Raw genomic sequence first — 7,459 nt, 5'->3', positions numbered from 1 at the left:
GGTAGGGCTGAAGTTGGAGAACTTTTTTTCTTAATTTGCCTGGGTTTTTATGGAAGAGTGTTGTGTTCAGATTCCAGCTGCAGCTTTTTAGCTGCAAGAAATTATTTTGACTCCTGGCCAAACAGAGAGCACATCACCTGTGAGGGTGGGGGATTATAAAAACAGAGGGGGAAAACTCATGGTGGCTATTTGGGACAGACATCCATCTGTAACCAGGGTTTTCAAACTCAGCTTGTGTCTTCCTCACCTCACAGATTTCTCTGTGTAGCTCAGGTGTCTTTAAAAAGGGTCCCCTGAATTACAAGGAACGCTAATGTGTATTTAAAAGCAATTTCTCACAAGCCCCTGGAGGGCTGTTGGGGCAGGACTGGCTGGAAGGAAGGATAAAGGCTCCTGGCTATCATCTCCAGGAGCTCAGGTTTTGGTTATTCAAGTCCCTTGCATGGAAAGTGACCTTCCAGAAGTATTTCACTCTTTAAATGTTTGGCATTGGCTGACTGTCCAGCCCCATAATTCAGGCAGGGGTAGGGTACCATGGCTTCACAGGAAACATCCCTCAACACACACATCCCACAAGTTTGTAGTTGGTAAGTAGTTGGGACTGCAAAAAAACAAAGAGCGAGCCCAAACAATTCTATGGCACACAGTTATATTTTCATTTACACCAGCTTGGCTTTTTTTCTTTAAACACATTTCTGTCTACAGCCGTAATTGGATTTACTGGGCCTAGCAGCTCAGTGCCAATCATGTTTCCATGGAGAAAACAGTAGGTCCAGCTCATTCTCCTGTGTACTCTTATCTCCAGCTCCCTTGGAAGCACTGCCTTTGTCACTGCTCAAGAAGCACCCTTGCATTGAGGACAGGAGTCCCAGGGAAACAATCATGAACACAGAAAAATAATCAGGAACATAGAGACACGGTGTGCTCACAGCATCCCAACAGCCTTGGATGAGGGTTTGAGGCATCTCCTTTGCCTGCCCTTCCAGGAGCAGACAGACAGAGCCCCAGGAAGCAGGGCATCCCACAGAGCCCAGGCCTCCCTAGCTCTGCTTGAACCCCTCTTCAGCACCAGAAAGTACCCCCTGCCACAGAACATGCAGCCAGGGGTTCAAGGGCTTACAGGAGTTCACACTCCTTTCTCCTTGGTCTGGGCACTGTCTCTTCCTGCTGTAGGGACTAGTGGAAAATGCTCACTGCAACCTCTGCACATCATTCAGGCCCCTCTTGGTGTTCACTTTCGTGTGCAGCATCATATGAGGGAAGCTGCCCTTCATCTTGGAGGTGGGGCTGCCAGAAATCCATGGTCAGGCCCACCCCCATCTTTCACACCTCATTGCTGATGAAACTGGGCTTTGGGAATCCTGGTGGGACCAGCTGGCATCCTCAGCCTGGTTTGCTCTGCACTGCCTCAGGAAGTCGCCCTTCTCTGACCTGTGCCACCCCATGCTCCTGAGAGGTACCCACGGATGGAGTGGGGCCAGCAAAAGCAAGGCAGCCTGTTTAGGGCTAAGGGTGGCTCCCAGCTGTGCAGTGGCTGTTGCCAATGGCCTCCCTCCTCCCTTACCTCCCAGCTTCCTCAGGTTACCCTGGCAAAATTTCTTCAGGTGCACCAATCTACAGCCCATGGCTAGCCTAGGTACCTATTGAGAGCTGCTTATAGCCCACCACTGCCCATGTTAGACAGATCCCAAAAAGCTCTTATAGGGAAGCTTTAGTGGCTGTGGCATGGTGGGAGCAAAAGGCACCCTCCTGCCTGTGCGACAGGGAGAGGACACAGTCTGCTGGGACATTTGTCCAAAGCCATGGCCCAGCAGTGGTCCCACATTTTTGGGCATCCCGCACTCCACAGCCTCTCCTTTTGCTGGCAGGCATGCTTCCCAAGCCACCTTTGCTGCCTGGCTGTGCAGCCGCTGCTACCAGTGCCAGGCAAAGGGTGTAATCAGTGGTAAGCAGGCTGCATTTTAATTACCCTTTATATAATGCAAACGTGACTGCATTAATAATCCTCGCAAGCCATGCGACTGTCTTACACAACCTTTAATTACTTGGGGAGCTCAGCATTTTCCATTGTCGTACAATTTGCTTTATCTTCTATTATCTCACCGGGCTGCCAGGCCCTGCAATACAAAGAGAAACACTTTCTGTAACTTCATCCAAGCCAGGCATCTCAAAGCTTTGTACCTGCTCCAAGACAATCATGTTTCCTCCCCTTTATTTCCTCAGAGCAGAAAGACAGAACATCACCCAAACACATTGTTATTAGTAAGTGCATATGCACAGGGTGGCCTCCCCTCCAAAAAATCCCCACCTTTGTGGTGAGAGGGTTATTTCCACACAGCTATCTGTATTAAAACAATAAAAGATAAGAGTAATGAGTGCTTGACACATTGCATGGGGCCAGACACAGCAGAGTGCTTAAGAAAGGGAATAAAGCTCTTAAGCACATTTTCCCATTGACTGGAGCTTACCTTTTATTAAGCACTGAACACAAGTGTGGGGGTGTTAGTAGAAATGGGAATTAGGTTCTGACGTGACATCCTGGATCAACCAGATTTTTCCAGTGGCTTCAGCAGCAGTAGGAAAAATATTACTCATCAACCTGTACCAGAAGCTGTCCTCCTTCATGGGAATTGGCACGCTATAAAGCCCTTTGGGGGACAAGTACCAGAGTTCCCATGTCCTCTTGCCCTTCATACCACCAATAGCACTCAGGTGCCTCTCAAGTGTCTTTGTTCTCCAGGCCCTTGAGGGTAAGACTTGCTCCATTTCATTCCCCTGTCCCCACTGCAAAGTCACGATGGGCGACTCCGTGTCATCCTTTGCAAGTTGTGTCAACACACTGGAGTTCCCTGGAGTCTGCTGTAAGCTGACAGGTCTGCTGAGATATTGGGTATAATAAAACAATAAAGAACATTTAAAATAACCTAATAATAAAATAAGGCATCGCGTTTTTGCAAAGCATTCAAGTGGTCATCAAAACCCAATGGATCGTATTTATTTTGCAGATTCAGTGTTGAGAAGAATAAACAGGAAAAAATAATAAATAGATGTTCCTTTCTTGCAAGGGGGTTCCCCTCAGTGCTGCCCAAGCCATTGCTCAGCCTTCTGCTGTGGATGTGGCCTGAGATCCATAAGGAGACCTCAAGCAAAACTGCCTGGAAGAGTATCCAGATTCTTGGATGCACATACAAAGGGACTTCCTTGAATTTCTTTCCTTAGAAATCTCCTGCAACTGCTTTTTCACACATCTACAAGTGCCATTAAAAAAATGTCCCAGCTGGCAAAATGGTTAGAGAACAATTAAAATTCTGAGTCTGATACTGGTTTGCACTGGCGCCAGATTTAATCAACATCATGCTGAAGTGTATCTGCAGAATTGCAACCAGAAAAGAGGCTATAAATGAATAAATACTAAGGGAAGCAAAATTCAGTATTTAAAGCATTTGTGGATGTTTCCCAACACCCCACCCCCGAAGCTTTTATGCACAATTAGTTCTCCTAAGGTCCCTATTGGGGATAATTTCATTAAATAATAGCTCAATGCTGAGTTACAGAGTGAAGTCTATAAAATACTATAAGGCATGGTAAATTATGTGTGAAGCTGAACTAGGTCAGTTGGGGAATAGGGATTTCTATTGTCTGGAAGGTCACACATCTGTCTCCAAGGGCCATGACAACAAGCACAGGTATGCAGGAGCTACCCCACTGGCTCAGGCTGTTGGTCCTTATCCTGCTCTACCTTGGCCTGGCAATTGGCACAGGCAGATGTTTCACTGCACAACCCCTCCTGAACAACCTTCCCAAGGCAGAACTTCTCTGAAGCCCCCATGAGTTAAGGCTACCAAAGGGTTCAAGGCCTTAAAACTCTCTGAAAGGTCTTAAAATTTTTTAAAATATGCTTATTCCTGCAGATATCTTTTGTTATTTGTGCACGTTTGTCCTTGCTTGGCCTCACTTTTGTTTTATGGCTGTGACTTCCATATAGATTGGGTAGAGAAAAAAATAAATTTTCCTTAAATGAGTTCTGAAATTGTGCCTTTTGTGTTCCTTTTAGTGTTCAAGAGTTCAGTGCAACAAAGGAAGGAGAGGAAAGCAGGGAAGGAGATACAGGGAAATTGCAGAGGAACAGCAAGTGATGTTCTAGCACAAAGCATTAACCAGGTCCTAAAAATACATTCAGAAGAATTTTTAACCTGGAACTAAGAGACAGCATCCATGTCCTGGTGTCCATGGCTTCAAAAAGAGCTGGAGAAGGTGCTGATAGGAAGGTACCTGGAGAACCATCCTCTTAGACAGCGGATTCAATTACAGTGCATGAACACATAACTCCAGGCAGTAAAAGGCTCTGTCAGAAAAAGGAAGAACCAAAAATAAAAGCTGTAGACCAAAACTGGAGAAGTAAGAAATGCATCAGAAACACAAGCCTGAGAGTTGGAAACAAGCACCAAAGGAAACAGCAGAGTCCCCATCTTTTGAGATGGTCAAAGCCAGCTTGGATAGCTCTGTGGAAGATATGTTTTAGCCAAAAAACAAGCTCACAGGCTCAGGGCATGAGGGATGAGGTGTGGTTGGATGGCCTTAAGCACAGGGAAGGTGAGACTGACAGTGTCCTGTCGCCTGGTGCTCTGTGGCACTATATGGCAGGCTGCAGTACAAATCACTTCCCAAAAAACCTTCTTTTCCTAAAGACTGCAGTGCTGTGGAAGCCACCAAACCACAGCTTTTAAAAGAGGACTGATTTCATGGATAACTAGGTTGAAAGGATACAAAAACACCTCCAGAAATACATCACATCATGGGGTAAGAAGGTCATCCCCATCACTCACAAGGAGACAAGGGCTGGGGACAGCCAAGCTGATGGCTGCTCTTCATCCCTTCAGGCAGGAGAGGAAAGCAGAAGGTTTTCAAAAGGGGGTTCTTTGCTGTGAAGCCTCAGCAGAGCTGGTGGTTAGTTGCAGGGATGAAGGGCTGGGCCGGGAGCACTGCCCTGGCCAGTCACACATTTCTTTTTCCTTGGCACACTCAGCTGCAGCATCATAGCACCACTCAGCTGATCCCAGGGAGACTTCATCAGTTTCACCACAATCCCCTGGCTTTAGGAGGAGCTTGGCTAGATTGGTACTCTACAAACATCAATTATCAGCAGCATCAATTAACACTGTTAATCTCAAATTATAGTTAATACCTGTCTGTGGTCAGAACCTTGTTTATAGTTACATTTGCAAAGAAAAACACAGGGAGCCTTATCCACCTCCTGGCACAGGCTTTCTCAGAAGACTCCAACAGGGATGCCACAGCAGCTCTTGTTGGCCCCAAGCCACCACGGTGGTCAGACTTAGCTCTGTGCCACTGCTGGGGTGGCACAAGCACTGCCCTGAGCTGCTGCCTCAAACTGGGGGAGCAGCACCACACAGAAATCAGGCAGATGCAAAATACTGTTCTCATTCAAGGATGCAGAGAAGGAAACCCACTGCACAGCCCTCACCCCTGGCATTAGCAAGGAAGTCCAGATCTAGTGAGCTCTGCCTTCTCCTTGGAGTAGTTTTAGGCATGGAAATGGTTTCCTGCTACCATTAGCTTTTCCTGATACAGTAATTAATGTGCCTTCCTGCAGAAGGAATACCGATTGAGAGGTAAAGCCATTGCCTGGAGAGAGCTGGCCTTCCAAGGAAGTGCTAATTAGTCCTTATTTTGAGAAACCTGGTTAAAGCAAGTGAGCAGGTGTTGCTAGAAATTGGAAATAATCTGTACAAACATGTCCTTTCCTATGTGACAGCAGAGCTAATTACACCTCCTTGGGTCACCGCTCCATTTTACCTAATATCTCTTTGTCAAAAGTGTCTTCCTGCTGCCTGGCACTGGCTGCCAGAACAAACACTTTAGCACTTGGTGTCAGGGGTGAATCAACTCCTTCTTCCATCATGGCTTGAGAGGAAAGATGTTGCTACCAATCCCACTTGCTCCAAGGACAGGGTAAACCTCTCCTATCTCCTTTCAGGCATGCGAAGCACCGTGAAGTGCACCCTGCCCTGTGCCTCGCTGTCCCATTGCCAGCCAGGTTCAGGGTCATCTTCCTGGGTGTCAGCATGGGAAGGGCTTAGGGATGGTTATGTGCTCCATCCCACTGCCCTGGCGTGCGATCAAAGCTTCACAACCTCCTGGGAAACTGGAATGTTCCCTGGGGGAAGGTGGTGATTGACGTGCGGAGAAGGGATGATGCCATGGCAGCAGCAGAAGCAATCACGAAGCCCATTATTGTTTATATAAGATGTTATGTGTGCAGACTGTCTCAGACACAATGGTCTCAGTCTCAGGCTGGGGGGAGGTGTCCATGCAGATCTGCAAAGCTGGATCTGAGGAAAATGGGAAGCGATCACTCGGCACAAGCCAGCACAGGAGGAAAGCAGCCGGCTGCGGGTTGATTTCAACAAGAAGAATTTCCTAAGCACCCTCCCAAAGCAGAGGTGTCTCTGCGTTGTTTAGCAAGTGTCACGCAATCTTAACTCCTGGTTTGCACCACATCCATAGGAGGAGATGGGCCAAGCACTGTCTGCATGGCCACAGAGACATCTGTGTGTCACTGTGTAACCTGGGAGATCCTCATGGCCCCCTGGACCTTGCTTTGCTTGGATGCATGGATGTGTTGGTAATGCCTGGGAAGTGAGAACTGTTGGAGGGAGGGAACACAAACACTGTGGCTACATTTGGGAGCAAAAGCCCGTTTGTAGGGTGCCTGCTGAGGCAGTGAGGTGTGTGCTCTTCCCGCAGGCAGAGGATGCTGGTACCCCCAGCAGAAGCTCTGCCATGGCCACAGGCCTCCCGCCTTTTGTACCAGGATGAGGATGCACCTGCAGCCCAGGATTGCCTCCTGCCATGAGACACCCTGGCCATTCCACCTGGTATATACAGGATAATAAATGAGGACAGGTGCAGTACTGAGGCTGTGATAAATGTCAGTGCAGACAGAATATGCTCCTGACAGCTGGCCATGGGATGTTTCAGCCCAAATGTGAAACACAAGCCCAGGCAGACCTGGTGCCCAACAAGTCCAAGGAATGGGGGCAAATCCCCAGTATATTGCAGGATAATGCGAGTTTTGCCTCTGTCGCAGCCGCAGGTGCAGTGCAGGCTGAGCAGGGCAGAGCCCTCAGTAAAACACCACACACATCAGCCAGCTCAGGCATGGCCATGGGATGTTTCAGCCCAAATGTGAAACACAAGCCCAGGCAGACCTGGTGCCCAACAAGTCCAAGGAATGGGGGCAAATCCCCAGTATATTGCAGGATAATGCGAGTTTTGCCTCTGTCGCAGCCGCAGGTGCAGTGCAGGCTGAGCAGGGCAGAGCCCTCAGTAAAACACCACACACATCAGCCAGCTCAGGCAGCTTGCACAAAAAGCCCTTTCTCTACAGGCAGAACCTGTTCGGCATCCACTCCTGAGACACCTTAGCAGCATACAC

The 7,459-nt window shown here is 48.2% G+C and overlaps 1 long non-coding RNA gene across 2 annotated transcripts in view; it reads right to left on the bottom strand.

The window, feature by feature from the left end:
• Positions 1–2,020: 2,020 nt before the first annotated feature.
• The window catches only part of LOC108445633, a 26,192-nt gene continuing 20,753 nt past the window's right edge, over positions 2,021–7,459 (bottom strand). For both annotated transcript variants that reach the window (XR_001860577.1, XR_001860578.1), the window contains exons 2-4: positions 4,194–4,345; positions 2,469–2,875; positions 2,021–2,117 (exon numbers count right to left, since the gene is read on the bottom strand). This is a non-coding gene — a long non-coding RNA (uncharacterized LOC108445633). The remainder of the gene's footprint in view (positions 2,118–2,468; positions 2,876–4,193; positions 4,346–7,459) is intronic.

The sequence above is a fragment of the Corvus brachyrhynchos genome, unplaced genomic scaffold, assembly GCF_000691975.1.
Source record: "Corvus brachyrhynchos isolate BGI_N302 unplaced genomic scaffold, ASM69197v1 scaffold101, whole genome shotgun sequence".
NCBI lineage: Eukaryota > Metazoa > Chordata > Aves > Passeriformes > Corvidae > Corvus > Corvus brachyrhynchos.
The sequence above is the reverse complement of the archived record's forward strand: the minus strand, read 5'-3'. Positions and strand labels throughout refer to the sequence as shown.